The sequence below is a fragment of the Salvelinus namaycush genome, chromosome 19, assembly GCF_016432855.1.
Source record: "Salvelinus namaycush isolate Seneca chromosome 19, SaNama_1.0, whole genome shotgun sequence".
In the NCBI taxonomy this organism is placed as follows: domain Eukaryota; kingdom Metazoa; phylum Chordata; class Actinopteri; order Salmoniformes; family Salmonidae; genus Salvelinus; species Salvelinus namaycush.
The window spans coordinates 45,135,917-45,151,757 of record NC_052325.1 but is presented as its reverse complement, the minus strand read 5'-3'; the positions used below and the strand labels follow the sequence as shown (position 1 = coordinate 45,151,757).

At 39.0% G+C, this 15,841-nt stretch overlaps 1 long non-coding RNA gene across 1 annotated transcript; it reads left to right on the top strand.

Annotated features, from left to right (window-relative positions):
- Positions 1 to 1,687: 1,687 nt before the first annotated feature.
- Positions 1,688 to 2,887, top strand: LOC120063898. Its single transcript, XR_005478558.1, has 3 exons — positions 1,688 to 1,786; positions 2,036 to 2,138; positions 2,359 to 2,887. It is a non-coding gene; the product is annotated as an uncharacterized LOC120063898 (long non-coding RNA).
- The last annotated feature ends 12,954 nt before the right edge of the window (positions 2,888 to 15,841 follow it).

Genomic DNA, 15,841 nt, shown 5'->3' with positions numbered 1-15,841 from the left:
GGCACTTATCATCTCTCGTCTGGACTACTACAACTCGATGTTGGCTGGACTCCGCTGGACTCCACATCAAACCCCTGAAATGTATCCAGAATGCTGCAGCCCGCCTGGTGTTCAACCTTCCCATGTTCTCCCATGTCACCCTGCTCCTCTTCACACTCCACTGGCTTCCAGTCGAAGCTCGCATCCACCTCAAGACCGTAGTACTTGTCTACGGAGCAGCAAGAGGAACTGACCCTCCCTACCTTCAGGCTATGCTCAAACCCTACACCCCAACCCGAGCACTCCATCTGGTCTCTAGTCTCTTGGCCCTCCCACCCCGATGGGAGGGCAGCTCCCGCTTAGCCCAGTCCAAGCTCTTCTCTGTCCTGGCAGCCCAATGGTGGAACTAGCTTCCCCCTCAAGCTAGGAAAGCAGAGTCCCTGCCCATCTTTCGAAAACATCTTCAAAGAGTATTTTAAATAATCCCAATGCACCCCCTTCTCACCCCAACCCCCCCTCACCCAAAAAAATGCTTTTGTGAACTCTCGCACTTGACTTTTTCCCCGCCTTCTATCTCTGACTTTGCTGATAGCTACTTTATTGAGAAAACATTTACTATGACTGTGATATGTGGTTGTCCCACTTAGCTATCTTAAGATGAATGCACTAACTGTATGTCACTCTGCTGAATGACTGAAATGTAAATGGTTGTGATTTTTCTTATGTGACAATATATATTATGTTACTACACCAGTGTCAGTGTCACCAGCCCCATGGTCTTCACCACGTCTACTACCTACAAGGACAGCAGGTACGGTAGTATTAATCGGCTCCTACCTGGCAGTGATTTACATGTAAATGAACTAGACCACCTCTAGGCCACCATCGACATCCATTTTGAAGAATACATGTAACAAACTGTATTTGAACTATTCCATTCTCATCTTCAGCCGGGCTGATGACGATCTGTTCGATTCTCTCATGTCAAAACCCACCAAGACGGTGTATTCTACTCCTGAAAGGTGAGATTTCAGGAATGCACATCATCTCATATGGGATTCCTGAAAGACGGGACAAGCTCTACTTTTTTGTTTGTTGATAAAGTATTAGCGATTACACCATAAAAAGGAACAACCTCCTAATTCTTATTTTTTTTCATAAAATGATTGTCAACTCCGTCAGACACCATAAAAGGCATTCCATTTTTATTTTTTTTATTGTCCAACAAATGTTTAAAGACCTTGATTATTTAATTCTAACATTAGATTATTTAAATATGTAATACACATTTTCAAACAAATATACTATATATATTTTTTTTACAGCACAATATAATGCTCCAGGGCTAATTTCATTAGCACAAGGATTGTCCCAACTTTCAAGAATCCCATCATCTCCTGTCATGATCACCATGCTTTCAAACTGTGCTATTTCTATCCATGTTTTCCTCTATGACTGTGCACATGATTAAGCCATCACATGTACAAACAAAAACATGTATTCTATGGTTATTATTCCATATAACAGTTGTAACAGACCTATATCATAGTTAGAACATGTGACATAGTTATCTATCCACAAATAAAAAGGCGCTGATGGTTTTGATAAAATAAGCCCCCTAGCTGATGCTGTTTGGCCTTACATGAGGTCCATGCGTGCTCTCTCATACATCCATGTGATGATGATAAGTCCCTCTAGGACTGTTTTGGAGAGAGACCTGTGCTCTTACTGCCGTAAGCCCATGAGTTCCGACCCCAAGATGGTGCTGGAGGATATGAAGATCAACTGCCACACTACCTGCTTTAAGGTAAACACTATTGAAATATGAACACTATAATCTAATATTTGAGTATCCACGCCTGAGTGTGTACAGAGGCCTCGGTCTTCTTATCAGATCTGCAATATTGTGATATAAATATGTTACATTTGCACATCTTCTCGTTGAGATTATCGGACTCTGTGTCTGCCTTGAGATGTAACAATCAATACACATGCATCATGATCTTCTTCTTCGCCTAATGAGAGTATCTGACATTGTGTGTCTCTGTGTCCTCAGTGTGAGGTGTGTAGCAGTGACCTGGGCCATCTCAAGGCAGGGGACAGTATGTGGGTCTACAGACGCACCGTGCACTGTGAGCGCTGCTTCGAAGTCACCAGAGGTAAGCACGTTTAGAAACACACACAACTAGAGCTCATACTGATGATTTACATTTACATTTAAGTCATTTAGCAGACGCTCTTATCCAGAGCGACTTACAAATTGATGATCTACTGTATACACGGTATCAATATTTCACAAATGATGGGTCAGAATTTACTGGCTTTCAATTGATTTGCTTAATTTTGGGTCACTAAGGTAACACATATTTTATTTTACAGAAAAATGGCATCGTTGATCCTCAAGTTCACGCGGATGAAGACGGGGTCTTTATTCTATGGCCGTTTAAATAGATTGAAGTTTTGAATTACATTTAGGTGACATGGGTCCTCCTTATATAGGTACGGAAATGTATGGAGGTTGAAAAATAGCATCTTTTTCAGAATTAGGTATGAATTCTTGTGTTTATAAAATGGAGAGGATATTAATCTTTTACATAAAAACTACACTGACAGTTAATGTTTTCATACATGAATATACTATATGGGATATGTAAGCATGTTTTTTTTTTTAATCTCTTTTTACTTTTAGTAACCAATAATTAATTGACTCTGTCTCTGAATCATGATAGGTTAAACATCCACAGTAAATGCATGTAAGCCAATTTTTTTTGACCTGTCTCAGCCAGCTGTTTGTCTCCATAATCAACATATTTCACAGGCATTCAGGCTACCAAAATAGGCTTACGGTGAGATATCCAAATGGTGCAATAATTAGGGCCGGGGGTTGGTTGTGTGTGCAATACAAAAATATTAAGAATTCTTTATTAAAATTTGGACAGAAGTTACACAAAACAGTTTGATGTTTTCTTTCAAGTACGGTATTTGTATGCATTTTGAGTAAACATACCGCTCAGTACAAAGCGTTACGCAATCTAGCAAATGCTCAAGCGAACTGAACGCACCCCAATGTAACGCTTCGAACACACCGACTGTGCTATTGCATCACATCACTGCTGCATAACATTTTGCGCAGCTAGGCAACTATACTGATGCAGGTGCCTTTTGCAGATGGTCGCATGCGGTTGGACACATGGAGGAGAGAATCATTTTCGCAGTATCCTCAAAACCGTGTCTTTTGACACAAAAGCTGACAGCTACAGCGACATAAACACAAAAATGCTGCTTGGAGACAAGTGTCCACGATAGTAGGATTGCCAGGTCCGTTTAGTAGTGAGCTTGTGCTAGATGTGGCTAGTTAGCGTTAGCTAGCTAACCTAGCTTGCTAACCTAGCCAATGAGGTGTGTGTGTGAAAGAAATAGTCAAATAAATTATAATCATGTTTGAAAGAGTGTGAGTGTGTATGCTAGATAAATAGTAATAGAAATGGTAGATACTACTGTACCCCTGATAATTTGGTCAGATAACCGTGTGTGTGTGTCTATGTGTACAGTAGGTGACATGTCCATGATTGCTATCTAATAACTATAGTTATGCTAGGTAATGGTTTGGCTTATCATGTTCATGTCTATGTAGAAGAAGACTGTAGGAGGAAATGGAGAGGACTCAGGGACAGGTATCAGAGAGAGAGAAGGGCAAAGAAAGATAAGAAGACGTCTGGTCAGCAGCCTTGGGCTTCTGCCACATTGTTTCTTTTCTGGATCCATTTATTGTGCCGAGGGCAATGAGTGGCAATTTTACAGCCAGACCCTCTACTACGTCATCCACAAGTGTTGTCGCCACCGGTGCATCAAGACCCTCAACGTCACCTACAAGTGCGACCATCGCCTCCACCGGTGCAGCGAGACCCTCTACAACGTCTACATCATCCACGAGTATGACCACCACCGGTGCAGCCATGGAAGATGAAATGGAGGAAGCACCTCTGGATCTAGGACCACCTGAGATTATTATGAACCTCACGGAAGTGACCACTGAGGACCTCGTTAAACAGGATGTGGCCGTGGAGAGAAACAGAGAGAGAAACGAAGAGGAACGTCACGCCAGGCGTCATCGGAGGTACCAGCCCCCAGATCCACTCAACTCATTTCAGCAGAGGCTCCTCCAAGCCGTCGAGAGGGATGCAGCCCAACCTGATGCTCACAGGAAGGAGGATGAAGAGACCCTCTTTGCCATGAGCCTGGTGCCAACCCTGAAGAGGCTGCCTCAGCAAAGAAAAGCAGCAGTCAAGGTTAAAATGTATCAGCTGCTTTTCCAAGCCGATTTCAATGGTACTTTTAAAGTAAAGTAGGTCATTTTTACAGTATACTCATGTAGGTTAATTGGTATTTCAGATCAAAGTATTAATATGAGGCAAATATATAGCTGTTGTTTCTGGGTTAAAAAATATCCTCAAACAACAGTTTGCTGTCTAAATATTTGCCTGTCACATTCATCTTTTGATCTGAAATACAAATTCCATGAGTAAACAGCAAGTATTACCAACTGTTACTATATTTATGCCACTAACTACACTATACAAGCAGTATTTAGTTAACATAAATCTCACCTTTTATGGTGTCATATTATGTTAAGCTTGTATGTGTTGTTTTTCTCTTCCCTTTCAGAGATGGAGTCAATTTAGCCGACCAGCTCACAGGAAGGACAGGAAGAGGACAGGAAGGACAGGAAGGACAGGAAGAGGACAGGAAGGACAGGAAGAGGAGAGGAAGGACAGGAAGAGGACAGGAAGGACAGGAAGAGGAGAGGAAGGACAGGAAGAGGAGTTGTCTGGTTGTTGATTTGACCTCCCTCATTGTACCTTTCTTTTCACACACGTCAGTTCTGTTTAAATTCAGTCAATTCATAAAGTCATTTGTTTATAAAGTCTTAGGATAGCATTCATTATTAGTGTTACATAGATTTCTGAATTGACAGAATTGAAACTCATACACCGGAGAATTCACAGATGCTCTTGTTGGTCTCTTACGAGACTAAAGGTGAATATATTTCTTTCATTTAAAACCACTTGAAAACCAGGGTGTTGAAACTGTTTGTGAAGTTATGTTCCATCGACTGGTCCATGACGTCCAGGGGCCATTTGTTTGTTTAGCTGTGTTATGGCTACACATTATTAAATTTTTTCCAGAGACAGAGACACACACACACTTCTCCACTTCTCTCTGTGCCTCAGATCTCCAGTTCCCTGCCCTCTCTCTCTTTATGGCCATGTCTGAAGTTCCCCTACTACGTCTAGGCTTTATGAGTAGTCCCTGTATCGGTCTGCAGTTGTGCCAAAAATACATGCTCTTGTTGTTCTTACAGATTACAGGCTACACATTCATTTTATTTATTTTTTACACGCACATACAGACCTCTTTCAATAGTTCTATTTTTTTTTAAACATTTTTACAACACACATACCTGTCATGTTCTTTCCTGTACTTGAATACTTATTCAATTATGTTTTCATAGTCAGGTGTTTATTAATATCTCATTTAGACTTAATCTGCTTATTTCTTGATGAAAGTAAAAAACACATTCTCTTCCTAATTCATTTTTTCCCCACCTGAATTTCGTCAGGCCAGTGAACATGGTGGTAAACTGTACTATTTGTATGGACCCTAGGTTACCCTTTCCCATCATACTAACTGTATGTCTGTTAGAGGAATTTCATAATTCCTTTATGTGCTCATTAATTAAAATCACTCTGTCTGTTTCTAAGAATTTGTAAGATCCTTATTAACATAAAATAGACAGGGAACAGTCTTATTAAAAATAGATAATAGTATTTATTCTCGGAGCACGCTCCCATTTAACCACAAACAACAGTTTATATACAAAATATGACGTCATTGGTTACAGAATAAAGCTCCTCCTCTTGACCAAGATAAAACAGGTTCAAAAGTTCATTCCAACTCACCAGCGCACACACATGACACACAATATCATTTATTCTCCTGAAGGCTCACTATAATTTATTACCACTTTAGCAGACAACCCAAGATAATGGAAGACCTAAGAAGTTACTCACTGCCTTATCTAAACATCTCAGGGCTAAGTTGGGTCGGTTCAACCATAGTTTAACAATTCTTTTGGCTTACTTTATAACCCACACTACATACCTCTCTAACTAAGTTGGAATGGTGTTTATTATGTTTTAATTACTCCTTGTTCATGCTACATAATCCCTTCCTTATGAATTAACATTATTAATCAGATATAATAATACAGGGTTGAGTTCAATTAGTTATAGTTTTATCTAAATGTAGACATTGTTTAGTCATTATTCATAAAATTCCTAACAATGTCTTATAACCTTAATTAGTGCTCCCGCTCACCTGATGTACCATGCCAGGTGTGTATAATACTGACGTTAATGGGAGAGGGAAGGGGTTTTAAGGTGTGGTCTTTACTCCCAAATGTCACTTAAATATAGCTTCCAAATGAAGAGAGACAATGATACATAAAGTAATCGGGAAAAAATGCAACTTTATGGACAACGGTGGATGGTTCTTAAAATAACCTTTGTGGTAGGGGGCTCTTAAAAGAGCAGTTTCACTCCACGGAATACTGCCATGGGACTTCACCTGCTGGCGATGAGAAGTAGGTGGTCAGCTTCTCCCTCACCTGGAGTGCCTGTCTGGGGGCGTTGTTGGCACCTGCCCTAGTGACATCAGGTAGGTGACCATTTGGCGTGCCCATCTCCATAGTTATAGAGAACACATGTGGCCTTCACGCAGGCATCGACATTTGAGGGGCTGAGACCAAGCACTCTCCAATACATTCTCCACCGGGCTGCCAGAATCCCAAATGTGAATTCAACAACTAACCTTGCCCTGGACAATCGTTTGTTAAAGATCCTTACAGGCTTTGGCAATGGCAGCTGGCGTCCAATGTAGGGCCTCATGAGGTTGGGTCTTAAAGGGAAGGCCTCGTCGCCGACGAAGATGTGGGGAACAGGTCCCAGGTCTTCAGCTCCAGGGAGTGATGCAGGTGGTGGAATCTCCAGGGTGCCATCCTGAAGTGCCTGGCCGAAGGCAGAGTCCCGGAGGGTCCCGCCATCACTTCCCTTGCCGTAAGCACCAACATCGACAACACGGAAACAGTAGATGGCATCTACTACAGCCAAGAGTACAACTAAAAATGTACCCTTGTAGTTGTAGAATTGCGAACCTGAGCACGGTGGAGCCTGGATTACTACATGTTTCCTGTCAATGGAGCCAAGACAGTTGGGGAAATTCCACCTCTCCAGGAACTCGGCAGCGATGGCCCTCCAGTCTTCCTCCTTGGGCACAGGCATGTATTCACCAACCAGACAGTCCCAAATAGCTTGTGCCACAGAGGGGACAATGCCTGCCACCGTGGACCGTCCAACTCGGAAGCTGCATCCAATGGTCCTGTAGGAGTCCCCTGTCGCCAAGAATCTAAAATATAATTCAAAAGAATTATCAATATTGCGTGTAACTTGAATTCCACCCACATATTATATCTACTCATATATCTATCTCATTACAGTTTATTATGCTCTACTAATTATATTGTAATACTCATCAACCATCATTAACAATGCCTTGAAACACTACAATTCAGTCTATGACTATATCAATAAACTGTAGCCCAGGCCAACCCTACTCTTAGAAAGAATGGTACTATCTACTTAAAAGGGTTCCAGGTAGTACCCTATTGGGTTCCATGTATAACATTTTCCCCAAAGGGTTATACCTGGAACCAAAAAAGGTTATCCTATGGGGAAAGCATAAGGACACTTTTGGAACCTTTTTCCTCTAAGAGTGTATGTGAGTCCAATAAGAATGTAATTAATGACTGTAACTGTCTTGAACAACAATGGGTCCTGGAGAAGACTAGCCTACCTTCATCAGGGCAGAAGGCACCTCAACTTTATTTTCATTTGGTAACATTGCATAATTAAAAAAGGATTATAAACCAACTTTGGGAAAAGTTATAGTCCTAATGAACATTCTGTAAAAGTACATCTTATGTCAAGTAAGTCTACGCATACAATTTGATGCATAAGTTCGATAAATCGTATGTATGCACAACACAGAACGTACGGCAACTGCCTCTGTAACGCAATGCTGCAAGGCAAACGCAGCGTTCCATTGGAAATTAATGTACTTCTGGTGTATCGAAACGCAATGACACAGTCGGTGTGTTCGAAGCGTAAGGATGGTGACAGGTGTGCGTAGTGAAGGCAGTCTGGCGGAGAGGGAGAGCGGGAGCAGGAGTGACACCCAAAGCATGCGCCAAATTTCCCCTCCCCTCCCGAAATTTGAAAAAAAGTGATTGGTTGCGTTCCACTGCTTTGAAGTTGATTTTACAACGCCTGCACAGGTATTTTACCTATTAGCTAACCACAACACAGATTGTTATAGCAATCTGTCAGTCCATGACACAGTCAATGACCATGGCACGCAACCATTGGTTGATGCATACAACGTCTAAGCAGTGGAATGCTTAAATAATGATTTGTCCAAATGATCAGGGACAAAGAAATCTGTGCACTGGGACAAAATTCCTTGTTAGTCGTCGCCTGTTGACAGACATTACCATTACCATCCTATGTTAAGTGCGTCTCTCCACGAAAGATTAATTCAACCCCTAATGCTATGGTTTATATGGAACAGAGGAGGAGTCAAGGAGACTGCTGCTTGCTGGTCACGCACTGTTTTGAAGCAGCAAGAAATTATAGAAGCTATAGAAATGCATAATTAATGCCTACATTTGTTTTTGCCAAGTGTATTTTATTAAAGACACCTTAATTAATATATTATGTGAACTAAACATATATATATATATTTACAGTTGAAGTTTACATACACCTTAGCCAAATACATTTAAATTCAGTTTTTCACAATTCCTGACATGTAATCCGAGTAAAAATTCCCTGTTTTAGGTCAGTTAGGAACACCACTTTATTTTAAGAATGGGAAATGTCAGAATAATAGGAGAGAGAATGATTTATTTCAGCTTTTATTTCTTTCATCACATTCCCAGTGGTTCAGAACTTTACATACACTCAATTAGTATTTGGTAGCATTGCCATTAAATTGTTTAACTTGGGTCAAACGTTTCGGGTAGCCTTCCACAAGCTTCCCGCAATAAATTGGGTGAATTTTGGACCATTCCTCCTGACAGAGCTGGTGTAACTGAGTCAGGTATGTAAGCCTCCTTGCTCGCACACACTTTTTCAGTTCTGCCCACAAATTTCTATAGCATTGAGATCAGGGCTTTGTGATGGCCACTCCAATACCTTGATCTATTTTGTGAAGTGCACCAGTCCCTCCTGCAGCAAAGCACCCCCAATGCTTCACAGTTGGGATGGTGTTCTTCAGCTTGCAATCCTCCCCATTTTTCCTCCAAACATAACGATGGTCATTATGGGCAAACAGTTCTATTTTTGTTTCATCAGACCACAGGCCATTTCTCCAAAAAGTTATCCAATTGACTCAAATGATGTCAATTAGCCTATCAGAAGCTTCTGAAGTCATGACATCCTTTTCTGGAATTTTCCAAGCTGTTTAAAGGCACAGTCAACTTAGTGTATGTAAACTTCTGACCAACTAGAATTGTGATACAGTGAATTATAAGTGAAATAATCTGCCTGTAAACAATTGTTGGAAAAATTACTTGTGTCATGCACAAAGTAGATGTCCTAACCGACTTGCCAAAACTATAGTTTGTTAACAAGAAATGTGTGGAGTGGTTGAAAAACGAGTTTTAATGACTCCAACCTAAGTGTATGTAAACTTCCGACTTTAACCAGTCAAACGTTTGGACACACCTACTAATTTTTCTTTATTTCTACTATTTTCTACATTGTAGAATAATAGTGAAGACATCAAAACTTGAAATAACACATATGGAATCCTGTAGTAACCAAAAAAGTGTTAAACAAATCAAAATATATTTTATATTTGAGATTCTTCAAAGTAGCCACCCTTTTCCTTGATAACAGCTTTGCACACTCTTGGCATTCTCTCAACCAGCTTCATGAGGTAGTCACCTGGAATTAATTTCAATCAACAGGTGTGCCTTGGTGGAATTTCTTTCCTTCTTATTGCGTTTGAGCCAATCAGTTGTGTTGTGACAAGGGAGGGGTGGTATATAGAAGAAAGCCCTATTTGTTAAAAGACCAAGTCCATTTTATGGCAAGAACAGCTAAAATAAGCAACGAAAAAAATGAAGGTCAGTCAATTAGGAAAATGTGAAGAATTTAACACATCTGAGGCCATGTGTTAAACAGAGTGAGTATGGTAGTATACTAAACAGCCAAAGATTTATAGACTAAAGGCTGGTTTATACTACGTCTATTGACATGTCTGACAGTTGTCGCAGTGACATCATGAACATTCTATTGTCGTCCGACATCAAACTTGTCGTTGTAGTTATGATAAAGGTTAAACACAAAAACGAGAGGCTGCATGACATCAGCAGCCTGGTGGTCCAAAATAGCATAACTGGTGTATTTTAACACAAATAATCCCATCCTTTAAAAAATGAATGTCAATCTAGCAAAAAGCAACTTTCTAAACAATGTTTGCTGGCTAGCCAGTTCAAATAATGCCATATCATAGCTGACGTCTTAATTTGTATTCATTATTACAGGAAAATAAACTCACAACAAGATAATTATTTACAAGTTAATGGCGAGCAAATTACAGAGAATAGCTTATGGTTGTGAGTGTGATGAAATAAAAGCAGGGCATTCTGACGGATAATTTTTTTACTTGGACACTCTCCAGTTGGCCTAAAGTTATATTCTATTGACTTTGGTGCAGGTCATGTCGTTCTTCACATTACCGTCTCTGGGAAACACACACTATATCAAGTACAATTTTATTTTTCACATGCACAGGATACAGAAGGTGTAAATGGCACAGTGAAATGGTTACTTGCATAGTGGAGTCTTTTGTTTAGACATGTACAGTAGCTAGCTAACCCGAGCTAAACAATGAATCATAATCCCAACTCAATGTTACTACCATGCTTGAATCTGCATGTAGCTAAAGCTAACCAACTAGGTCCAATGTTAGCTTGCTAGCTAACATTAGGCTATGACTAGCAATGCAAATGGATTTCTGAGATATAAATTATATTACTACACAGATCATACAAACAGCACAGGAATTAAATCACCAACATGTATTGATCACATCTTTACTAATGCTGCAGAAATTTGCTTTAAAGCAGTATCCAAATCCATTGGATGTAGAGATCACAATATAGTAGCCATATCTAGGAAAACCAAAGTTCCAAAGGCTGGGCCTAATATTGTCACACCCTGACCTTAGAGATCCTTTTAATTCTCTATTTGGTTAGGTCAGGGTGTCACTAGGGTGGGCAATCTATGTTTTCTATTTCTTTGTTGGCCGGGTGTGGTTCCAATCATACGCAGCTGTCTATCGTTGTCTCTGATTGGGGATCATACTTAGGCAGCCTTTTCCCACCTGTAGTTTGTGGGATCTTGTTTTTGGTACTGTGCTGTTTAGCCCTATTAGACGTTACGTTTCGTATTTGTTGTTTTTTCGGTGTTCATTTAATAAATTAAAATGTACGCCTACCATGCTGCACCTTGGTCCGATCCTTCCATCGGCGAACGTAACAAATATAGTCTATAAGAGGTCAAACAAAAAGTTTTGTAGTAATTCCTATGTTGATGATGTAAAGAATATTTGCAGGTCTGTGGTGTATAATGAGGAGCAACTAGAAGCTGCACTTGACATATGAAATTGCTTATTCCAGTTACTAATAAGCATGCACCCATTAAGAAAATTACTGTAAAAAGTGTTAAATTCCAGTGGATTGATGAGGAATTTAAAAAAATTGTATGGTTGAGGGGGATGAGGCAAAATGAATTGCAAATAAGTCTGGCTGCATAACCGATTGGCAAACATACTGAAAATTGAGAAATCATGTGACTAAACTGAATGAAAAGAAGAATAAACTGTACTGTGAAACAAAGATAAATTATGTAAAGAATGATAGTAAAAAGCTTTGGAGCGCCTTTAATTAAATTTGGGGCAAAAACACAAACTCATCATTCATTGAATCAGATGGCTCATCCATCACAAAGCCCACTGATATTGCCAATTACTTTTTTCATTGGCAAGATTAGCAAATTTTAGACATGACATGCCAGCAACAAACGCTGACACTAAACATACAAGTATAACTGACCAAATTATGAAGGACAAGAATTGTAGTTTTGAAATCTGTAAAGTGAGTGTGGAAGAGGTGAAAAAATTATTGTTGTCTATTAACAATGACAAGACATCGGGGTCTGACAACTTGGGTGGAAAATTACTGAGGATAATAGTGGACGATATCACCATATTTGCCTTATCTTCAATCTAAGTCTACTAGAAAGTGTGTGCCCTCAGGCCTGGAGGGAATCAAAAGTAATTACACTACCCAAGAATAGTAAAGCCCTCTTTACTGGCTCAAATAGCCGACCATTCAGCCTGTTACCAACCCTTAGTAAATCTTTGGAAAAAATTGTGTTTGACCAGATACAATGCTATTTTAGTGTAAAATTGACAACTGACTTTCAGTACGCTTATAGGGAAGGATATTCAACAAGCACTGCACTTACACAAATGACTGATGATTGGCTGAGAGAAAATGATGATAAAAAGATTGTGGGAGCCATTTTGTTAGACTTCAGTAGATCATAGTCTGCTGCTGGAAAAACATCATGTATCTGTTATGGCTTTACACCCCCTGCTTAGAGTAAAGCCAGTGTGTCTATGTATGCGAATGACTCAACAATATATACGTCAGCTACTATAGCGAGTGAAATCACTGCAAATCTTAACAAAGAGCTGCAGTTAGTTTCAGAATGGAATAAGTTAGTCCTAAATAAAATAAAAACTAAAAGCATTGTATTTGGGACAAATCCTTCACCTAACCTTAGACCTCAACCAAATCTTGTAATGAATAATGTGGAAATTGAGCAAGTAACTAAACTGCTTGGAGTAATCCTGGATTGTAAACTGTCATGGTCAAAACATATTGATACAGCAGTAGCTAAGATGGGGAGAAGTCTGTCCATAAATAATAAAGCACTGCTCTGCCTTCTTAACAACATTATCAACAAGGCAGGTCTTACAGGCTCTAGTTTTGTCGCTCTTGGACTACTGTTCAGGTGCAACAAAGAGGGACATGGAACTCTATTCCACATCAGGTAAATGATGCCACCTGTAGAATCAGATTCCAAAAACAGATAAAAATGCACCTTATAGATACACACAGGAACAGGCACACGCATACGCACACAAACTCTACACACACGTACAGTGTAATATTGTTGTATGGTGGTATTAAACATTTTGTATTGTAGATAGTGGTGTAATGATGTTATATGATGTACTGTTTTATATGACCCCAGGAAGAGAAGCTGCTAATGCGGATCCCTAATAAATACATATAAATACAAAGTAACGTTAGCTAGCCAGCTAAAGTTAGCTAGCTAACAATACGCTTTAACTTGCAATGAAAACGACTTTGAGAAAATTACAAAGTATAATATCTGAAAATGTAGCTAGCTAGACTCTATTACCTGTTTACATGGATGAACGCTTCTCCCTCTCTGTCATGGATGCCATGGTTGCCCTTAGTTTTTAGATGTAATCCCGAGACAGGTGATTTATACAACAGCCTTCTGATGCTCCTGAGCTCAATTTTGAGTCTCATAGCAAAGAGTCTGAATATTTAGGTAAATATGGTATTTCTGTTTTTATGTTTAATACATTTGCTAAAATCTGTTTTTGCTTTGTCATTATTATTGTGTGTAATGTCATGAGGGGAAAAAAATAATAATCCATTTTAGAATAATGCGGTAACATAACAAAATGTGGAAAAAGTCAAGGGGTCTGAATACTTTCCAAATGCACTGTATTACTTTCACAATGAAAATAGTTTATAATAATATTAATAATAATAATAGGCCTTTAAACTTTTACATTCACTGATAAAATATCTTGCCGGTCAAATTGAGTGAATTTTATGTAAACAATATTTGCGACTCCGTGGATGGTGGTCATAGAGCTTTAGATGGTAATTTGATGGTCCCCGGAACAGAAAAGGTTAGGAACCGTTGCTCTAAGGTGATTCATGTACTGTAGTAGTTCACCAAAATCCAAGTAATTTACAGGTTGATATCTGGTGTTTCCAGGCCATTTCTGCCACTTTAGGCAGGTAATTTCTGAAATATAATTACATATTATTGAAGATCCACCACTCACAAATACACATTGTTGTTTTTATATATGGCACTGAAAATCCAATAATAATATCTACTTTCCAAATTCTGATTCAGTATTGGCGGACATATTGGATTATGCATAAAAAAATGTTGGCTAACTCTTCTCATATCAATTTATATATCCCAAATTCGATGTTTGTATCTGGCGTGTAACGGTTTCATAAATATTTGGCGGTAAGACCCAACTTGTTTCTTTTACTTTCTAGCTTACTTACAGAGTAGATAGCTAGCGTGCCAGCTAGCATTGTTGCTATGGATTGTGCACCTTACATTGTTTCGCTAAGTAGCTAAACAACTAGCTGCTTGTTGATGTTTTCCTTTTTTCAACCAGGGCAGACAAAACATTCACCTTAATTTAAAGGAGATATGTTCCTTAAAATGTTTTGTGTAACTGACTTAAAGTTAAGGAATCTTAAGATTTTTTATGCAACCGGGCGCAGGAATACATGGTGTTTTATTGAATTACAGTTTAACATTGAAAACTGTAATACAAGTGCCTAAGTAAGTATGGATTTATAGGAATTTACATTTTAAAAGTAGAAGTGCATAGAAGTGTTGGAATTAATTTTATTAACTGTATTTATCAGAACGAATGGCACTTATTTCTAGTACTGTTATTGTTAGATAAATGATCAGAATTATTTCAGAAAGTGTTGCATTCATAATAGCTCAAATGTAGCTCTGCACCTCTTTCTCTTCATTATCATAACTGTTTACAACGCAGTTCTTTTCATGTTCATACTGAGTAACATTTGCACATATAGGGGAGTTGAGTCTTTTTCTATAACACACTGTGTTGAAAAGGAATGACTGCATTTTACAATGTAAATGAAAGCTTTACAAAATAATGCCCATTGTCCTACACATTTAAAGGAATTGAATGTGTTCCGTCATATCTCTCTTTCCATCATTTGTGAAAACCCCTATTCCTGAAACAAAATATTTGTTTTGTTCTATGCTGGAAATCAACAGCAGGGGCATTGTTTTATATAAAATAAAAGGTAGAGAAGAACGGTAATACATTTGAAACAACAGTGGGCTGACATGAAACATGTATGTTTCATTTTAAATTCAATATTTCCCAACTCTAGTTCATATTGTGATAGTTTTGCTCTATATCTTGGCTGTTGGTACTGATCTAATCTGAGTGACCCTCTGCTTACAGTAGTTTACATGGTAGGAGGCCCAATTCTCTGAAATTAATAAGGTGGAACAGAGTCACTGAGGCTAAAAAGCTTAATTTTTAACAGGATTGTATGTTGATGAATCTCTAAGGCAACATTCCCATTGAACAGCTATGAGCAAAGGTGAGAGAGCCTTTGTTATTTCTCAAAAATAGGCTAGTAGCTATTGATGACTTGGTTGAAAGTACGAAAAAACAGCAAAACATATATGCTGGTGAAGACTGAGTAGATATTAATGTTGTATCTTTCCTTTGGGAACATAGCCCAATAATTTAAGAGCATTCTTTTTGAATTTGTATTGGCAAATCAACGAAAGTGTGGCTGCTGTGCCTTGTGTGGAGCCGAGACGTCACA